Below are 20755 nucleotides of genomic sequence, written 5' to 3' on the forward strand. Positions count from 1 at the left end.
CTGGCCAAAGTCAGAGAGCATCTAAAGATCTGCATTTACAGCTTCCTGTTGGCATAATTGCAAAGTAGAGTGAGAACAGTGAGCTGAGCCCAATTAGAAGAGGGGGGGACCCTCAGCCTTGAACCTCTGTTCACCATCTGAGTGATAATGAAGTTGGAGTGTAAAGAGAAGGAGGATTAGCTGTTTCCTAAGTCTGCTGTCTGTGTTTTTGGTCCCCCATGCAGGTGTTGTGTTACAGACAGTCGTAGGATGGTGGGCATGCTCCTGCCTGCAGCTCCCAGTGCTTTCCCCAAAGTGGGAAATCTGAGCCGGTCAAGACCACTCGCTGTGATGTTAAGCTTTTTCCAGGATTACAGCCTTCTTTCAATCATATCCTTAAAAAAATACATGTTTCTTTTTTGTCTGCCTCATGTCTGTCTGCCAGATAACAAGACATACATTAGACAGAGCAGCTCCTCTTAATCATACATCATGACGAAAGTTTTAGAAAAGACTGAGGGTTTCTGCCAAAGTGTTTTTTAAGAATGTGGGGTTGAAAGCAGTCACATCTGTCACCGCTGATTAAACAATCAGCGGTGAGTTATCAAGTCATTGCACCTCTCAGCGAAGTTTAATCAATCAAGTGGAGAGAGGTCTGCTTTTTGTCTCCAGCACTTCTGAGTTTGAAAGAGACAAAAGAAAAACAACACTTTATCAAGTCTGAATGACTGAGATAGAGGATATTGATTGAAGGTCTAAGCAGTACTTTTGCACACCTTTTGTGTGTTTTCTATTTCAAACACAAGAGCAAAAGATCCAGAGCTGATGCAGCTTATGAAACGTAAACTAGAAGATCTTTAGGGGATAAACATGTGCGTTAGCAACTCTCTGGATGTCCATCAGATGAAAGCTTTTAATATTCAATGCAGATTTCAGCTGCCAATTTTGGGGCCTTCAATGCACATCTTCCTCTTTCCACTCTATACATTCCTCTCTAATTATATCATATATTAGTACCACAAAATCTCAAAAAAATAACAAATTTCTTATTAAACATTTTGTCATATTGCTTAAAGAGGATAAATCAATAGTTATAAATAGTTAAGAAATAGTTTTCAAAGTAATTTACTTTAAGCTCAACCAGTGAGGCTTCTTTAAAGGAAACACTTATCATCCTTGTCACACCAGGATTCTATTGGAGAAATAATGGAGGGTGTACCAATCTACCTCGGTTTCCCAGACCTGGCAAAGGAATATTATCCAGTTTTCCAAAGAGCTGATCTTGCATGTATCCAGGTCTTGTTGAGTCCAACAAATGTAGGATACCAATTCTCATTATTGATTTGACAAGTGTTGCACAATTCCCTGATAGAATCTGGACTGGATGGGTTCTGCTAGAAGAATACATGGATGCATAGAATAAGGACATTCCTGTATGGTTATAAAACTTAATTTGCTGAATAGAACCACAATCTGCACTCTTGAGCTGCCATTTGGCCAGGTTCTGTCAAACATTCCTCTTGAATAGAAATGTACTTTTATCATGAAGTATCATGGGAGGTGGCTAGATCACTGAAAGGCTTTGAAAAGAGCCCCTTTGTGTTGTATGCAAACATTGTGCATTGCAACAAACTGTTAAAAACAAAAAGCAGTGTGACTGTTACCACCACACTGCCATCAAAGACACATAGAGTCGGAGGAAATGGAAATCAGTATGTATACTACAGAGAAGAGAAATTGCTTGAAATACCAAAATACATCATCCCAACTACAATAAAACTTATTTCTTGACACCCTAAAACTTTTCTTCTAAGAACCAAAGACTCTCTAATGTACAGGTGTCAAACTGGTTCCAGAAAGGGCTGTGTGGCTGCTGGTTTTCTTTCCACCCAAGCAATAGCACACCAGACTCCATTCATCCCATCAAGTCATCAGGTTAAGACTAGACTCACCTTGATGGGATGAATGGAGTCTGGTGTGCTACTGCTTGGGGGGAAAGAAGACCAGCAGCCACACAGCCCTTTCTGAAACCAGTTTGACACCCCTGCTCTAATGCATCATAACGAGAAGTAACAATGAAATAAAGACGGTGAAAAAAGGAATCATTAATGGAAAAAGTTTATGCGGCAGATTGCGATAACTGAAGACTGTGCCGTGCATCACTGAACAAATACCAGTGTGACATTTCAGCATTAGTCAGAAGATGCATCATTGCTAAGTAGGCACAGTTTCTGCACGTCTAGCACCATTAAAGAAACAAAATGAAAGAACACAGTTTGCATAGTTTTAGCATAAACTTTTCAATAGTTTATTTGACATTTAAGAGCTGAACCACAAAGACTCCTCTTCACAGCATGAACCATTCCTCTTACCACCAAATATCTTCCGTGCACATGCACACCTGCATGTACATGAATGTCAGGAGAGAATATCTATTTGATAGATTTCCACCCTCAGAGGGACGTTATGCCGCATACATGAACCACCAGCCTGCAAATAAAACTTCCCCTACCTAAGGGATTTGTTGCACGGCAGTACATCCAAGCAAACACGCATGCATCTGAGTGTGTTTGAGTGTGTTTGTGTAGTCTAACCATTTCATTCTCCCATAGGAGGACTCAGTCTGGCTGCAACTGTCTCCGCTGGCACACTTGCATTAACATTTCATACTGATTGTCTCTGTCATAAGCAGCAAAAACACTGTGACTGGAGCCTTCCCCTGATACCCCATATCCCTCAGTCCATTTTTGCTACTTTCTCCACTCCCAAATTTTCCAGCTTCTCTTCTCTTGTGTCTTGTTTCCTAAATTGAAGTTTCTATCTAATATCAGTCTGGATTTTTAATAAACACTGATAATCACAGCTAACTGTACTAGTTTAAATTTTTAGTCTGAGAAAAGTTAACTCTTCTTTACTTATTCCTAATTTAACATTTTTTGGGGGAAAATACACATAAAAAAAACCCACTGACAACCCAAATAGGTATTTATCAATGATTGGCCAACAGAAACTAGAGATTAGAACCGTTTTGTCTTTTTTCAGGACAACACACATCTGTCACTCGACAGTGACATAGTGAGTAGGATGGTGAGGCCCATGCGTTGTTTTCCAAAAAGTCACTCTGACTTTTTTTACCCACATGTCCAGAAAGACAAACTTCTCTGCTGCTGTGAGTAATTCTGAACATGTTAAACCCTACAATGAAATGCTACAAGTGGTTTAAAGTCTGGACTTATTGTATATTTGTTTTAAAATAAAAGTGATATTCTACCTTTAAACTCACATTTTCTCCTGGTCATAATAGACATCATGAAATGTCAACTATCACAAAAAGGGGTTCTAAGTAGTGACAATAAATGAATTAATGACTTTATAATCTGACGGGAAAAAAATGTAGATATAGCTGAAAAATACCATGTCTTTGATTTTTTTTTTTTTTTTTCCTCTTCATGTCTTTGATATTTAACAATCTACTTTTTGCGGTGTGAGGGTAAAAAAGAAAAAAACCTATCCATCCATTTTCAATCACGCTTATCCCTGCTGGGTTTGAAATGGGTGCTGGTGCCTATCTCGAGCTACAGTATTCTACGGGGGAGAGGCATGGTACACCCTGGACAGGTCCCCAGTTTGTCACAGAGCAACACAGAGATAGACAGGACAAACAAACATTCACTTGCACACTCACATCTGCATGTATGGATAATTTAGACAAGCCAATTAACCTAACAGTCAGGGGCGTCTCTAGGTTTAAGAGACAAGGGTGGCTCAGCCCCTAGAAGATATTGTGCGCGCGTAGCGCACGCCGAAATTTTTTCAGTGCACCTGCTAAGGCGTTGTCTAAGTTGTTCAGATTAACTTGTCTTCTTTATGGCTTTTATTCGGTGCTTTACTGCATTTGTTTTGGGAAAATATGAGGAAAAAATAAATACAGAAAAAAAAAATATTTTTTTTTAAATCGCAAAATAATTATAGGGTGGCTAATGCCAAAGAAAGGATGACTGAAGCCACCCTTAAATAGGTCTAACGACGCTTATGCTAACAGTCATGTTTTTAAACTGTGGGAGAAACCAGAGAGAACCCATGCATGTTTAGAGAGAATATGCAAACTCCATGCAGAAAAACCCCAGGCCAGGAATTGAACCTAGAACCTTCTTGCTGCAACACACAGTGTTACCCACTGTGACACTGAGCAGCCCAGAAAAAATAATAAATACTGTACCTCATCCCATTCCTTGGTTGATGTTTCAACTGATACGGAAACAATAGTATTTATTTTTTAGAGAAAAACCTTTTTATTTCTTACTATAACATTTTAATGTTAAGCCAGTTACTTTTACATTTTATTTAAGAAGCAGAAAGAGATCCACCTAGTTGTTTTGTGTAGTTCTTAAAGTGAATGAGTAATTAAAGAGATAAAGCTTTATTAAATTCGTGAATCTAGAATTTTTTTTCCATTTTTGTTTTTTGAACTGTTAACCCTCTCTGAGTTCAAGCCTGATGAGTAGGATATTATTGGGAAGAGTTGATATGTAGGTTCCTTTGAAGCTAATGGATTAGGAAAAAGTAAATGATGAATTGAAGAAGGTGCTGGAGTGCAATGGAGATAAATGAGGAGCAAGATAGAGGTTGCTCAAGGTTCAAATACTCACTCAGCTAAAGGCAACAACAGTAAGCAGACCTCAGCTGCTGTCACAAAGGACTTAGGGAGAAAAAGGATGATAGTCAAAGACCTATGGTCCTTTTTCATGTTTTCCTCGTTCTGTCTCCCTTTCATAAGTCCCTGTAGTATTCTGCCCCTTTTTTTCATCCACATTCATCAAATTCTCCTTTCATCCAACCAGATATGATCCCCTCCAAACCATTACCACCAGCACCATCACTGTCTTTAATCCAAGGACGAGGCCTGTGGAGACACAACAAGCTGGAGCATGCAACCCTCGCCTTCACGTGCACGCAATCACAGAGACAGCAGACTGCTGGCTACAACAATGAAATCAGCACCATACCGTCAGAGTCAGGACCCCTAAAGACATAAGAGGATCAAGTTGCTCATCCAGCAACTTAAACCATTTAGCTGTTTGTACATTTAATTCCAATTGACATTGAATTTTAAAGGGAAAAACTCTGCAAAGCAGCAAGGCCAGAAGACAATACTATGGCTTAAGTACTCAACCCATCTGGTTTAAAGGAGATGCTCAGTTAGAATCAACCACTACTTCATTTGAAAGGGCCTTCAAGAATCTTCAAATTTAAGAGAGAATTTAATTTCTGGAGCAAATAAAATGTTATTTGTTGACTTTTGGGCAAATAAATCTTTAATGTGTCTGTATGTTTTGTACTATCAGTTTAATGAAGAGCTAAGCTTTATGTTATGGAGGATTACTGTTGTTACCTTAAAACTCAGGGGAAATCTAATCAGTGAAGAAAGGATAACACATGAGAGGGATGGCTCCAATTTTACTAATAGGGTTTTATCAACATTGACCAAAAGTGCAGTCCAATACACAAGTCCTACCTTTTGTTTTCAGTCAACATGAGGGAATGCAATGCAAAGCTAGGAAGCTTTAGTATTTTTTTTTTTTTTCCGGTGTTTACATTCTTTCAAAGCTTTTTTTTTTTAATCATCCTTTGACATGTGCACACTGCCCTACCTGCTACTATGGATCAATCAGAACAATACAAAAAATCATGTTACACAAAAATGTTAGAGTTTTGAAGATCTTGATCTTGACATAAATAAATTGCTGCATCTGAGCCAGCCTGGGACTTATATCAACTGACTTGAAATTACTGATATCCAGTTAGATCAAGGTCGTAAAAGGTTACAGCTAATACTGGACACTGTTCCTGCTGTATAAAGTTATTTTTAGCAAGATGGCAGAGAAGATGTTCAAATGTAAAAACTGTTCGCAGTACTACAAAGCTGCAGACTGGTGTCACAAATAGATAGCAAGAATAACTAATAATATAACATTGGTACACATGTAACACTTTAAAAGGAAAAAATACCGTAATATTCTTCACTTTAAGAAATGTCAAACAAAAAGTATTAATTCATATAAACTTGGCATTATTGTTTTTCACTCGAAGCTGTTAGACTAAGTAAAACTGGCTGTGGAGACAAAAAAGGCCTCTATTTAGAGTTCATGTACCCGAAGCTTAAATCCTGCAGTAGGAGTTTTTTTGTTGTTCTAGATCTTCCACTGCATGTTCACTGCAAAAACAATCTAGAAATAAGTAAAGATTTCTTAAATTAGGTTTATTTACCCTTAATTTGAGTAGGTAAATAAGAGGAGTTGCCTATCGAATGAGTATTTTTACTCTTAAAATAAGATAATTAGATAAAATGCAAATGAAATAAGACAAGGCAATAATTTTTTCTTATTTTAAATGTAAATGGTCTTGTTCCACTGGCAAAGTGTCTCACTTACCTCCTCAATCCAAGAAAAAATTCACTTATTTTTAGAAAAAAATACTTATAAAGTTTTAAATTTTTTGCAGTGTTGTCATTGTATATATGTGTGTCACTATGTGCATAACTTAGTGATTAGGAGATATCAATTATTAAAAAGTTGTATTTTACCAACTTAATAGGACCTTAAAAATACAATAACCATCATTAAAGATATGCTCTTAAAAGGTCTTCATATAGTTTTTTTTTTACCCTTTTATAACATTTCAAGTGATGAGAGCAGCTTTATTCCTAAAAGTTGAAGTAAAACATGAAGACAGATTAACAACCAGTTTCCAAAACTCACATTTCAATTTGATTTCATGAAAAGGAATGAAAGAAAACTAAATTATAATGAATATGACATAATTCTGGCTTAATTTGAAATAGGCGACTATAGAACTACTTGTCTTTTTATAGTCAGATCCTACATTTCAGGTCAGCTGCTCATATCATTCCACTCTGGTTCTGTTTCACAAGCAATAAAAGTTTCAACTGAAATACCCAGAGTGGATTAAACATTGCAAATCACATTTATCTACTGCGTGTTAAGAAATACATGATGTTGTTTCTTTCTCAGCTCCGGTTGTCAGCTGGCAGTCTTTCAGTTTGTAACTTAATCACTTTAGTGCACCAACCTAGAAGATTTCATGTTTCATTTTCATTTTTCCTCGGTGAAGATAAGCCATCTGTGAAATGATACAGTAGGGAATCAAACACCTGTGGCACATTAAAGTGATTAAAATTGTTCACTGACAGGTTAGGAGAGATTTACGCGGTGGTTCGAGGCAGTATTTAGGTGGAAATGATTGGAAAGGTTGATATCCTATTTGAACATTAGAAATATCTTTTTAGGATTATTTCGTATTATATTACAAATACATGTACTTCAGTTTATAAGTAGCCTGGGGATTGCTGCGTGGCTATGGGTGCTTTTCTCTTGTTTTGTGAGCAACAAGACATGCTGGTTCTGAGACACTTCTGTACAATCAATCAAGGCTACGGAGGTATGCCGGTATCTGACGTTTCCACAAGCACTCAGTCATCCGCTTTGCCCTTTGACTCCTTCTCTACATCTGTCAAAAGACTGAGACAAGCAACCTTAGTGCTGTTGAAGCTGCTGCTGTGAAGTAAAGGGGCCCCTTCTGGATTGCTCTATAACAAGTGCACAGTCGTGTCCTCTGTGCCTGCTTGCTTGTTGAGGCGAGTGGTTGGAAGTGGACAAAACAACAGCAGCAGAAAGCAACAGGTAATCCCCCTCATGCTGCAGCATCAAAACACCTTGAACAGCAGATTTTCTGTAGGTTGGTCAGATTAAAAGAAGATTACTACCTCCGCCCACACTTTCTGCAGGTTAAACTCATTTGCTGTTAAACCAGAAGCAAATGCCTTGCATTTGAATCCAACAATAAAACGGTTGTAATGAGGTAGTCTGAGCCACACCTTTTGACTTGTTTACAATTAAGGGCAGTTAATACTTCCAGGAAGAAAAAACTATATAAGCCAGGGAAGCCTAATCCTTTCACCAACACACTGTACAAGACTGAGGGTACTAAACTAGAAGCTTACAAATACAATTTGTTAGTGGGCTGTACTTTATGTAGGCCAGTTAAGGACAGAAAGCCATTGCATGTGGCCCATATGCAGGCTGATAAACATCCAATCATATTAAAAATCATAAAATGCAATATATTAATTCAAATGAAAGGGATAGTCCTGGAGATCATGCAGATATAATCTCTGGGTATGTTGGTATAGCTCATTTCATTATGCTGAGCAATGTTAGAGTCGAACGATGACGACTAAACAGTGCTGTATTACAGCCAAATCATAATTTCATCAACTATGGTCCAATTATCTAATGAGCCAGAGTGAATTAAATCCCAAAGCAGAACCGGAATCTATTAGGGGGGGATTTCCAGATGCTTGGAAGAGGTATGCCCACCTTTAAACTTGTTGTTCTTACATTCATGGAAAACTACAAGCACACAATTTGATGTACTGTGTTGGAATTTTAAGCAATAGACCAACACAAAATAACACATGACTATGAGTGGGAATAAAAATGATGGAAGGTTTTTTGTTTTTTTTTAATAATACATAGCAATTGTAACCTGTCATTATGATTAGATTTTTGTAGGGTCTCATCAGATTTTCCTGATTTTACTTTCCACCTTCCAATCAACTCCGATACCCCAGTTCCTGCTGATCCAAGTAATCCCAGAGAATGATGCTACCACCCCCATGTTTTCCCATAGACTTGTTATTCACGTTATTTTTCTACCAAACCAGAATATTTAAATATGGTCACATCTGACCAGGCCCTCTTCCTGGCGTTGGCTAAATCCCTACATAACTTTTTGCAAACTCCAAATAGGACCTCTTAAAGCTTTTTTTTTTAGGTAATGAAATTCTTCTTGCTGCACTCCACAAAAGTTAGATTTGCGAGTGCATGAATAACAGGTACTACCAGGTGACCTGCAGTTCATCCAGGGTAACAATGGGCCTCTATGGTGCTTCTATGCACCTCTATGGTGCAATACATTGTATTGTTGGGATAATGAATCAAACAGGTATCTGATGTTCACTATATATATATATATATATATATATATATATATATATATATATATATATATATATATATATATATATATATATATATATATATATATATATATGTAAGTCAGTGGGAGTTAACATATGGTCCTCACTACGATAGCAGAACGAGTATGTGTGTGTGTGTGTGTGTGCATTTTAATGAGTAGCAAATTTGCATATCTTGCTTAAATTTTTGCAGCTCTGTGGACGTTTACCATTTAAAATCCATCCAAAAATACACTTATTTCTTCTGAAGAAATCTATTTTGGCAGTAACAGCTTTGTATTGAGTATGACCCCCTTATTCAACATCAGCTTACAATCTTTTAACTTTAAACACAGATAAGCATCTTACCTTATAGTGCATAAGTGCTGCATTTGCATCCTGAGCTGATGCTATAGAGTGGCAGAGATGCAACAACAACATGAGCTAATCCCAGCAATGTGCCTCAGTTGGATTTATCTCAAGGGGAGGGACTTAAAAGAGTGAGTAGGAGTGGGAGGGGGCATGCAGAGAGAGCGACTTGGAGCAGTCATTGTCCCTCTAGGAGCAGATTAACTATTTTAAAAGCAGTGATGACGTATGCTGCTTGCTCGCGGTGAGGGCCAGCAACTTATTTCAAACTCTGTTTGAGATTATATTGCTCATTCCAATAGTTTATATTTGTATTTCTCATGCACTTCTCTCATAATTTTTTTCACCTTTTTAATGAAAAAAAAGAGACTCACACTCACAACTGCTTCAGCAACAAGCCGGACTCCTATTTACCATATGGAAAACAATTGAAGTACTGAAAGGACTGTGGGTTGTTACTGTTATTATTATTATTATGGTGCTGCAGCAGTGATACCCTGAGGGATTGGACAACGTATGGCCCGGAGGGGGTGGGTGATCAGTCCACAGGGAGTAGCTCAAGCATATGTGGGGGATACTGAGGATTATTTTGTTTGAGAGAAAAAGTAGGGCACAGTAGAGGGTTGGATGTAAATATGACATGGTTCTTCAAAGCGTATGGGAGATGAGGATGGGTGCAAAAGAAGGCAACAACAACAGCAGAGACCCATTAACAGAACACAGTCTTGCAGTCTTAGATTTATACAAACCACAGCTACTTATAATTGTGCCGTTATGCAACGAGTGCTCCAATAAAGTTTGCAACTTTTGCCTTACAAACAAGCAAAATGTGGGAACAACTCCTGAGTATATCATCTGTATCTGCATCTCCTGTGCAATTTTTTTCTCTCTGACCTCAGACAGAGCAGCTCTACTGCTGTGGAAGAGTATTGATTTTTTTCCCTTTTCATACTTACTTTTTAAATGGACCTCACTGATTTAATATATACAAGCCTGATTTTGGCATGCAAGGAGCTTTTCCGAATAGCAGTCTTTAAAGGTAATTGAAAGCCTTTTTGTGCCGCAATGATGTCCAGATTACTTCTACCAGTAAATGTCTATGTGATATGATGCTGCTAAGAGTTACAAGAGGGCCTTTCTGCGCTTATAGTTTCATTTATCTTGTTTTTGTGTTTTCCAAATACTTGCATGTAAGGAAGTTATTTAGGATTATTTGTCCATGATGCTGATCTGACTTATTTAAAAGGTTGTTTTTACTGACCCAGAGTAGACATACAACTGTTTGATAAAAAAAAAATATATAAACAAAATACTAATTTACTCGAAAAAGACGACCCAACACGAGGATGCATCCAACACAGAGATGTTTGTTTCTTGGTCAATACCAACTATTGCTGTTATTTGACGCATTACCAGCCAAGCAGATAAATAACTGGCCAATAACAGTGTTGGGCCAACTGATTAAAAATTACGTTGATTTGACAAACTATAATTATTAGGCTTTCTAACCAACTGATTCGTGGGAATTTAGAATCAGGAAGATTAAAAAAAAATGTATTTAAAAAAATACATTCTTCTATTACTTTTGATAGTAGAATTTAGTTGAATAATATAAAAGTAAGGCTGGGAGTATTTTTAAAATAGATATTAGGGAATATTGGCTTGAGTTCAGTTGATACTCTCATGTTTACATAAAAAGCAAACACATATTGGCACTGGAGAAGCACCAAAACGCAAATAAATATCGCCCTGATACCAGAAGGTTCTTGTAACCCTGAAAAACAGCATCAGGAATGGAGGGAGCAGAAAAACAAAAAAGAATATAATGTCAGTCAAATCCCCAGATTTTCCTTTATTTCCAAATGGGTAAGAATAAGCAGAGCATGTACTGAAATAATTCACTATGGAGTTATATTTTCCCCTCTTCAGTGACACAGTAAACTGGTCGTCTTGTGTGGTCTGCATAATGCATGAAATCTCAGTATAGACTGTCATAGGGAAAATGAGGTTAGGAAGTAATAATAGCAAGAAAGCAAACTTCATGCATACGTGTAGAACTTGCAGTTTTAATGAATTATTACATAAGCCCATAGGTGCTTTCCTAGAGACTAAGATGTGTTCCTTCACAATCTAAGACTCTGGGCTGAGAGAGGAAACATCCTGTTGGTGTGCAAAGCGGTATAAAAGAGCAACCCCTGAGCAGGGCCACAACCACACACACAACACACACAAACACACTGAATGAACAAGGCTCACATGAATGCACATGACAGTGTTTTTTTGTGGTTTTGCCTGTCACTCTCCCTTTATCTCTTTCTGTCTTTCCTTTTCCATTTATTCAAAAAAAGACAACCAGACAAACACAATTCAGGTCCATCATAATGAAGCCGTCACAATGACGGACACACTGAGGTACGAGACGTTCATTCACGGCGCAGAGTCGCAGAGTCTCCTCAGCTCGGTATCTGGCACCGGCCCCAGTGTGCTTTTGCATGTATGTGTGTTGAAGGGGGGGAGTCCGTAGAAATCTGCATGGTATGACCTCAGACAGAGACTTTGCACCTCCTGGCCCTGACACAAACACACAACACAGAGTGCTTCAAGCATTCCTGGCAGCACCAGATAAACTAAACCATATCAGGAACACCTAACTGTAAAACTAGAAACACAAATGGAAACATTTATTTTAACAAAAATTACAACATTAAGATTATTTTCTTTATAAAAAACCTCAATGGATGGATGGATGGATGGATGGATGGATGGATGGATGGATGGATGGATGGATGGATGGATGGATGGATGGATGGATGGATGGATGGATGGATGGATGGATGGATGGATGGATGGATGGATGGATGGATGGATGGATGGATGGATGGATGGAAAGGTATTTCACCCTGAGTCTTCCTATTCCTTGCTATCTCACTTGAAAGCTACCAGATAAGTAATAAGACAGCGGTGGCATCTTCTTTACTGGTTTTGTATTTAGGTGTTTCCTGCCTCTCCAACAAAAACTCGTAGCAGCCAACCAATCAAAGACTAACTTCCTTTCATAAAAACCACAGCCCCACCAATATTCACAACTTATGAAACTTACAATGCACTTCACATCTGCTTACCCACAAACTCACTGAAAATAGATCCACTTAAACTGAGACGTTTCACTCACACACAAAAAAAATGTTAACAGTTGAACACCCCTAATAAATTATACTTTTCTATGGTGAACACAGACTGCGGGCAATGATATGCATGAGCAGCTTTAAAGAGGGAAAGGGGAGGAACAACAATTATTTGAAATTGAGTAGAGGGGCCCCATAAAAATAAAAAATAAAAACAGTTGCTTAGCCCTCAGCTTCACACATGTATACCCACTTACTAAATCATTTATAACAAGGTACTTGTTTTCTTAAATATTCAATAGCCACAGCTGTCTGTCAGTACATGTCAAAGCATTGTATTTAAAAAAGAAGTAAATAAACTCCAATATTTAAATATATATATATATTAAAATAATAAAATTGTATTTAATTTGGATTAATGTACTCCTACGAAAGTAATATCAGTTGATTTCAGAGTTTATAAATCAGGAATTAAAGTAGGAGTCCTTTTATGTGTTTTCTGTATGTAACAATTGGGGGCTGTTAAAGAATACTGTTAATGCTTTTAGCAGATGCAAGGCTGTAATGCATGCAAATGCTCCAGAGGTAGATGGGTGATGAGCAAAAGAGTAAAAGAAAATTAAGACAAAAAGCTAACATGGCAACAATTAAATGAACCAGGACTAATCACTGGAGGAAGACATAGATAATACCACGAAGACAAGAAATGTGATAACGCCAAACGGGTATATTAGCTAAAAATCTAAATATCTAGTATGGTAGGAGAGGATTGGCAGAACTGAAAAAAACCCAGATCAAGAAATTATTCAAAATATAGAATCTGAAAAAAGGTAAATTAGGCAAACATTTCAAAAACCAGACAAAAGTCAAAAATCAACCACTATAAAACAGTGAAATATTGGGAAATACCTGGAGAAATTGTTCCCAACCTGACAAAAATGATGTCCTTTTATCTGCGTTCAGTTTCAGTTCATTTCAAAAATGCGCTATGGATCTTATGTATCCATATAGTGACTTAAATACACAGTGAATCATTTCGTTTCAGCTACTGCTAAAGGCAGAATTAAAAATTTGCATGATTTATAACAAGATATGTAGGGTACAGTTTTGTACATGGCTGCTGCATAATTCATACACATTACAGGATTACATCCCAGCAAAGCAAATATTGGATCCCTGAAAACAAAGCTTATGTTAAATTTGAATGAGCTTATCTCATAGACAGCAGGGGCATTTTAAACACTGGGAATATCGAGATCTTTATTTAGCATATCTGATTAATACTTTCCTTTCTGAAGGGAAACTGTGCGTCATAACGTAAAATGTCAATATGACTGGTAGACGTAGGTACGTTTTAACCTGACTCACAGTGGAATAGGGTCAATTTGCCTGCTAAGAGGTGACAACCTTCAGGGAAGGATGCACAAGAGTAGAGAAAAGTTGTCCTAAAATGGATGTAGGGGGGCCCTGCTAACGAACAAAATGAATTATGGATCTCCTGAATTCCCTGAACCCTCTACCTCATCTCTTCCTCTTTCTTTGTCTGTCAAAATGTGATGAGCAAAGAAACTTAAGAAGCTGCTTTGAGGGTGAAACCGTATCCCTCTCTGGAGGTTTTAGCCATTTTGTTGAATTTGCATCTTAACAACCTTTTCCACATAATTGAAAAAGTGGTGTCAGTGCCCAGAGTCTTGATCTCTGATATGGTAATTACCTTCCATTTATGCTAGACTTTCAAGGAGTTCTCAAATCCAGAGGCAGCGGATGTCTTTAAGGAGGAAAGCATAATGATCCGCATATGCCTCCTTCTCTTTTGGAATGCTATTAGATTGTGTTTGGTGGGGTTTGTTGGGGTTTCTTTTTGCATTAATGGTTCACATCTTTGACTATAAGGTCAAGTCAAGTTGTCTAATCTTCTTAAAGAAGCTGAGGGAAAGAGTCAGTGATTATAAAAATAGGGTGAATAGTCTGCTTTCATGTGGGTTTTACTACTTCTCTAAAATGATTTCCAGAAGTGAGAACATAGCACTTGAGTTTTAGCATCTGAAGAAATGCCCTGGCTTGGCTTGGATGTGAGCATGTTTACCTAAGGTGCTAGCTGCATTTACCGCACCAATTGTTATAGAAAATAAAAAATTGTAAATTATAAATGAATAAATAAAACTTTATGCTTTTTTTGTTTGTTTGTTTGTTTTTTTAAATAGCAAGAGTTTCTCACAGGTCCTGCTTGCTCATATTTAGTGTGACATTTCTGCCTCAGAGGCTACAAAAATATATATTTTCAATCTTTCAGTATTCTAATGCTTAAAAGACAAATCCAAATATGTGAAAAATGTTATCAGGAGATCAAAGATTTGGAAAAGTCTACTTTATTTTTATTTAAGTTTGACAATAAGGTGAGAAAAAGATGCAAGTTGGTGTTTCAAAGTGAGATTAAAGGATATAAGTCAATCCTTAATTCAAAATTGGGATGTATTTGCAACAGTTTAGAGTGGTCAATGCAAAATTGCCTCTTACCTGCTATACGGCATGCTAATAAGTATTTAATCTTGCCATAGACCCAAAACATATGACAGATGACAGTTGGCATATATCAGCTGGACTGCTGCTGGATCTGGCAGCTTCTGTCATTGGATAAACAATATCTCTCATCTGTGCCAATAGATGCCAGGACTGCAAAATGTCAAAACAAATAGATCAGATAGAATACCTTAATATAGCTAGACAAATCTGTCTGCCTCAGGTAATATCATTTACAACGGAAACAACTATCCCTGCACTACTGTGTAAACACATTCATAACCCTGAAGTGTTTTAGATTTTTTTTCTGGTTGTAATCACAAATTTCTTTCATATTACCGAATGGAAATGTATGCGCACTTGTGCACAAGTGAAACAAAGGATGTGGATTTATTGTTTTTAACATTTTCAAAAATATGTTGAAAAGTGAGGTTATAAAAATCACTTTTTACTGCAACAGTTATGGCTGCGTGTCCTTAAATTAGGTTTTTCTTAGCTTTGCCAATCAGGATTTTATTTTCCTATAATACAGTGACAGCAAAACAAAAATGTAAGGACCTTTGAAGAGCTAATTTCACATAATCTTTCAATTTCGCCTTTAGAGGTTGCAACGTTGAAATCCAAGATCTCATTTATAAGAGAGCCTTGTTTTGATAAAAACAAAATTAGAAACACAGCAAAAAGACAAGTAAGTAAAAAACTTTGACCCTGGTAATAAACTGAGCTAAAAACAAGCAAAAAAATTAAATAAGGTTTCTCTTTTTGTCTTATCATGTACGTATAGGAGTTAAGACAAATATATTCATATACTATCAGGTTTTTATATTAAGACTTTGACTGCATAAGGATTAGCTGGGATCGGACCAGGTTTTACGCCCCTGCTGATAAAAACTATCCCCAAAGTATGATACTGCCACCACTATGTGTCAGGCAGGGTAGCTGAACATTGCATGGAAGCCTCCTTAAACTGTTTTCTGTGTCCCATGCATGGTTTGCGGCTAACTGTAATGGTAGAGTTCACATTGACGATCATGTTTCAGTAAGTTTCTAGTTGTGTCATATTCTTCTAATTGTTTGGATGATGTATTGAACAGAGTACTGTGAGATGTTCAGCAATTAAGATATTGTTTTATAACTTAACTCCGCTTTAAACCTCTCCACAACTGTATCTGTTGCCTGTCATAGTTTGTTCTTACATTTTTTTAATACTGGTAGTTAAATAATATTTTCTTATAGTGCTTTTAAAACAAAACATTTCAAATACTTTTATGCTAATATATGCCACATTTTATAGATCTTACTTTACGTTTACTTTACGTTTGTTAACATGTGCTTCACCAGCACATGATAGCAGTTTTACAAAACTGTTTTTCCAACATATGTGGTAAAGAAACTAAAATTGAATTAAAAAAACATGCAGGTCAAAATAAAACATTGCTTGATTTTCTGGTCTGGTGCGATGCACATCAGGCAAAACCTTTACACAGCCATCATCAGCACAATCACTTGATTAGCTTCAGTGTAATTTTCAATTAAACTCCTCATTTTGAGAGCCAGTTCATCCACTGTTCATGGCCAAGAGAGGGGAGAAATGTGGGGGGTGGCAGCTAAATGAAAACTGTAACCTTAAATGATCTATGACACCTTCGCAGCTGCAATTCTCTGATTTATGTTCTTTATAGCATTTAAAATCAAACTATAAATTTTTGCTTCTACAGCCTTTTTTAGCTGTTTAAAACGCCTGAAACTGGATAAAATACTGTTGAGGTCAAAAAAGTTAAAAGGCTCATAGAAGCTCCTGGAGGAGAGAAATGTCTGAATTAAGCATTTACTTATGAAAAAGCTTTATATTGTTTTTATAGCCTCTGATAGTTTCTCCATTTATGCCCCTATTAGAGCCATGCTGCTAATTGCGTTCATGACATTATCCCTCGGTATACATGTAAGTCTTCCTCTAAGTCCCAATCAATACATAGTTTGTTAAAGAGCCACTAATGTCTGTGGCTCCATGCATTGCAGACACTAACGACCTCACTCTGGATGCAGCTACGACAGCTGAAGACACCCAGCACACGCTGGGATCAATACTTCCTCATACTGTCTCTGTGTTTTTCCAGTTGTCCATCTAACTGACATCTCCGTTTTTATCTCTCATGCCTATCTTTCCCTTTCCTTTCACCTCAGTCATCTCAGCATTTTATCTCTCATCCGTCTTTAGCTAACTAACTAATCCTTCTCTGTTTTTTTTTTAGCCCAAACACTTTCCGTCTCTATCTGCTCCCCTCATCTTTTCCATTCCTTTCTCAATAACTCACTTTGTCAATCCCGATCTTTTTCTGTCTGTTTTTTTCTTTTCTTCGCTTTCTCCCCTCCCTCTGTCTATCTCAGCCCAGCCAACAGCTTCATTGTCCTCGGGTCGGGGTGAACAATGTCGCCCCACATGGGGCCCCACTGCGGTCCCGGCTGGGGAGCATCAGAGAACACCCATAACTCAAGGTTTCAGGGAGGCCGGGCGAATAAAGGGAAGCCTCACACATGGCTGACTATGTGGGTCAGCCTTGGATCATTTAAAGAGGAGGCCAGCAACCGGCACCAGAATCCTGTACTGAGTCTGCTCATATATATATTTATATATATATATATATATATATATATATAGTGATCAGTGACCCTCCCACCCATACCTTGTCTCCATCAGCCTAACTACACAACTGAAGTTCATCCAAGCCAGCTATTCTATGGGAAACCTGCTCTTCCCCATGGCCGCTTCCCCGTACCCCCTATCCTCCTTGCATTGCAAACCGATGCCTTTGTTAGCATAAAGGACAAAAAAGGGGGCTCTTTGGGGCCACCAATTAGTCCTTCCCCATGGGGCGACATGACCAATGAATAGAAGGAACCCCCAAACTGTCCACGCATATAATCTCAAACTCCCTTTTATAGCCATAGTCACACAGATTCAACTTAGTTTTCAGAAAGGTCCTCTTGATTTAAAGGCACGGTCCGCTGGTCCAAAAAACGAGCATCCGGAAGCCAGTGAGTCACTTTGAATAGGATGGGACTTGTTTTCTGCTCTCTGTGTGTAAAAATGGCTTTTGGGAGGGGAGGGGGGGGGGCTAAGAGACGTTGAGTTTTTCCCATCAATCACTAAGTGACATAAGCAACAATAGCAACTTGGAATCTATTACCTAAGTAAACAATGACATGGTAGGAGAGTCTGATGCAGGAACTTAAGACGAAGGGGAAGACTATGTAAACCTAAGTGCCAATTGAGTAGACCTAGGGGGAACAATCAAAGGAACAATCAGACTGCTGGTGACCCAAAACACGTCACAGTGACGAAATGTCTCAATAGCTATTTTATTGCTTCTGTGGGCCCCCCTCCACCCCATTACCACTTCTGATGTGTTCTTAATTGGTTTCAAAATGAAATATAAAATTTTAAAAGCATTCTGAGGCTTTGCATTTTAACTTTTAAAAGGACATGTCTTAGTTTATAAATTAAACTTATTAGCATTTAAATCTAGGTGGTCAGCAGTTTGTGTCAAAGGTTAGATGTAATCTTCTTTTCAAGGTAGTTTATTTTGTGGAGTTACTTTTACAAAATATGCTCATTATAGAAAGCGTAGTTTTGCAGCTAGGATGCTAATGTTGAAATATCGTCTGAAGTATTTTATTGTTTCCTTTTCTGGAAGCATTGTAATGTAAACTGCTGCTGTTTTTGTTTTTTCCTATTTTATACTCAAACATTTATAATTTTTTACTTGAATACACATTTTTCACAGTATTTTTTTTTCTTTTCTAAAATCTGATTATTTTCTCTTTTGCTGTGCAGTTTTACCTGTTTTCCATATCATTTAGTCGTGAGTGTAAGTGTTATGCCTTCTGTTCATCCATTTTTGTTTTTTGTCATTTTCACACCTGACTTTCTCCACTGTGGGATAATAAAGGCATTTCTTAACCTATCTGTTGTTCGCAACTCTAAACACAGCAGATAATTGATTGCTATAAACAAGTATATTCTTAGAAGATTGCTTGCTAATATATAAATATTATGCTCTAATAAAACAAGTTAACCTACATTAGTCCCAGTCTACTGGGCATGAAAGCACATGGCTGATGTATTTTAAAACAAACTAAGTAACAACTTTTATTGTAATGTTGAGCAGTAAACACCAAGTGACAGGGACCGTAAGAAAAATTCTCCCCCAGTTTTTGGTTCATTCAACATTTTAAATCTAAACTATTAATGGATTCCTAACAATTCCTTAGCCTTGGTGTACACTTTATTTAAATCTCTCTAAAGCAGTTAAGATTCAAAAAATCTTTCCTACATGAGCAATTTGGTGTTGAGGCTACAGTCTGTCACTTAAACCTCTACTTTACCATGAATTTAAAGCACATAGCACTGAATGAAATTAGCCTAATCAGAACTACTTTCTTACATTATCATTGAAGTGTAAAGATTGATGGCATGTTATCTTTTATTTTGTCCCTTTAGAAAGGACCACCATGTGACTTATTCCAGCTGCAATAGCCCAGACTAACTGCTATTTATTTTGCTGTTTTCTCTTTTTAACTTCTACTTTGACCTCCGGCTTACAGCTCACAGGAAAAACTGGCAAAACACAGTAAGAGATCTCAGACTGACAGGAAGGAAGGAAAATGTAAGTTAGAAGAGGACATGTGTTTTCTCTGGACAATGAATTCTCCTATTATTCATTATATTAAAAAGCTGTAAAAACCAAAGGTGGAACAGGAATGCTGCACTTAAATTAATGCATAACCAACAATGATTGAGACATTATCACTATGTTAGACGAGATAACGAGAATTGCAAATCTAAAATTAACTTCAATTACTAAACCCCACCATACAAACTATTACTGCCACTGTATGTATTAGAAAGGTATTATTGTGTTCTATAATGCACCAGTTATTTCATAAAAGGAAATCTAAAAATCCTAACACACAAGCAGAAGGCTGTGTGCTCTGAAATGGTGTGAAAAAGAGGCTCTTTGCTCATCATCATCAACAACAGTCTTCCACTGGGCCATTTAATGCTTGGCTGCAGACAAAAGCAGAATTGTATCTTTATTTCAGTCATACCTGAGGAATGCTTTCCTTTTTTCGAATGTTACAAAAGGGCAAGACTCCCTAAGAATATAATTTACAGACAACATTTCACACAAAGCAGAAGCTTCTGCCAGGGTCGGGTGTTACTGTACAAGGCTGACAGTGTGACTAAAAGCATTTTCCAATGATCTTCCTGCACATTGCTATCTTTTATATGCCACAATACAGCTTCTAGGCCATCTAAAGGTGAAATCCACAGGGTGGAGATGCTTTGTGGGTTCCTGCTGTGGAAGGGTGGAGCTGTGGGTGCTGCTAGGCAATAGATCAATGACTCTAAGGTCCCACAGAGAGACACAGGAAGAACAGGAGGGGACACAGCAGCTGGGGCCTTAAAATAGTTCCCCCAATTGCAGCAAAGCGTTATTCTAAATAATGGTTAGTCTAGCCAAAAGCTGCAAAGGTCTTTTCATTTTGGACAACCTCCTGACCTCTGTAACGGGTGGAGACAGAAAGTTAGATCTCAAACTGAAAAGATGAATAAGAAGGAAAGAACTGCTGTTCATTTTAGCAAGAAACTGGGTGTAAAGAGGCTCAGGAACCCACTCATAGCTTGTATGTGTGCTGCAAGTGCATGAATATGTAGTATGTG

General features: G+C 37.6%; 1 protein-coding gene across 4 annotated transcripts in view; it reads right to left on the reverse strand.

The window, feature by feature from the left end:
* The window catches only part of sema6a (sema domain, transmembrane domain (TM), and cytoplasmic domain, (semaphorin) 6A), a 150286-nt gene that overhangs the window by 106265 nt on the left and 23266 nt on the right, over nucleotides 1-20755 (reverse strand). Inside the window, exon 1 of one of the 4 annotated variants that reach the window (XM_038308113.1) lies at nucleotides 9386-9408. The exons of the other annotated variants lie outside the window; for them this stretch is intronic. The gene's annotated coding sequence lies outside the window, so the exon portion shown is untranslated. Of the gene's footprint in view, nucleotides 1-9385; nucleotides 9409-20755 lie in introns of those variants that run through there. 4 annotated transcript variants of the gene reach the window in all.

The sequence above is a fragment of the Cyprinodon tularosa genome, unplaced genomic scaffold, assembly GCF_016077235.1.
Source record: "Cyprinodon tularosa strain WSP-4 unplaced genomic scaffold, ASM1607723v1 ctg63, whole genome shotgun sequence".
In the NCBI taxonomy this organism is placed as follows: domain Eukaryota; kingdom Metazoa; phylum Chordata; class Actinopteri; order Cyprinodontiformes; family Cyprinodontidae; genus Cyprinodon; species Cyprinodon tularosa.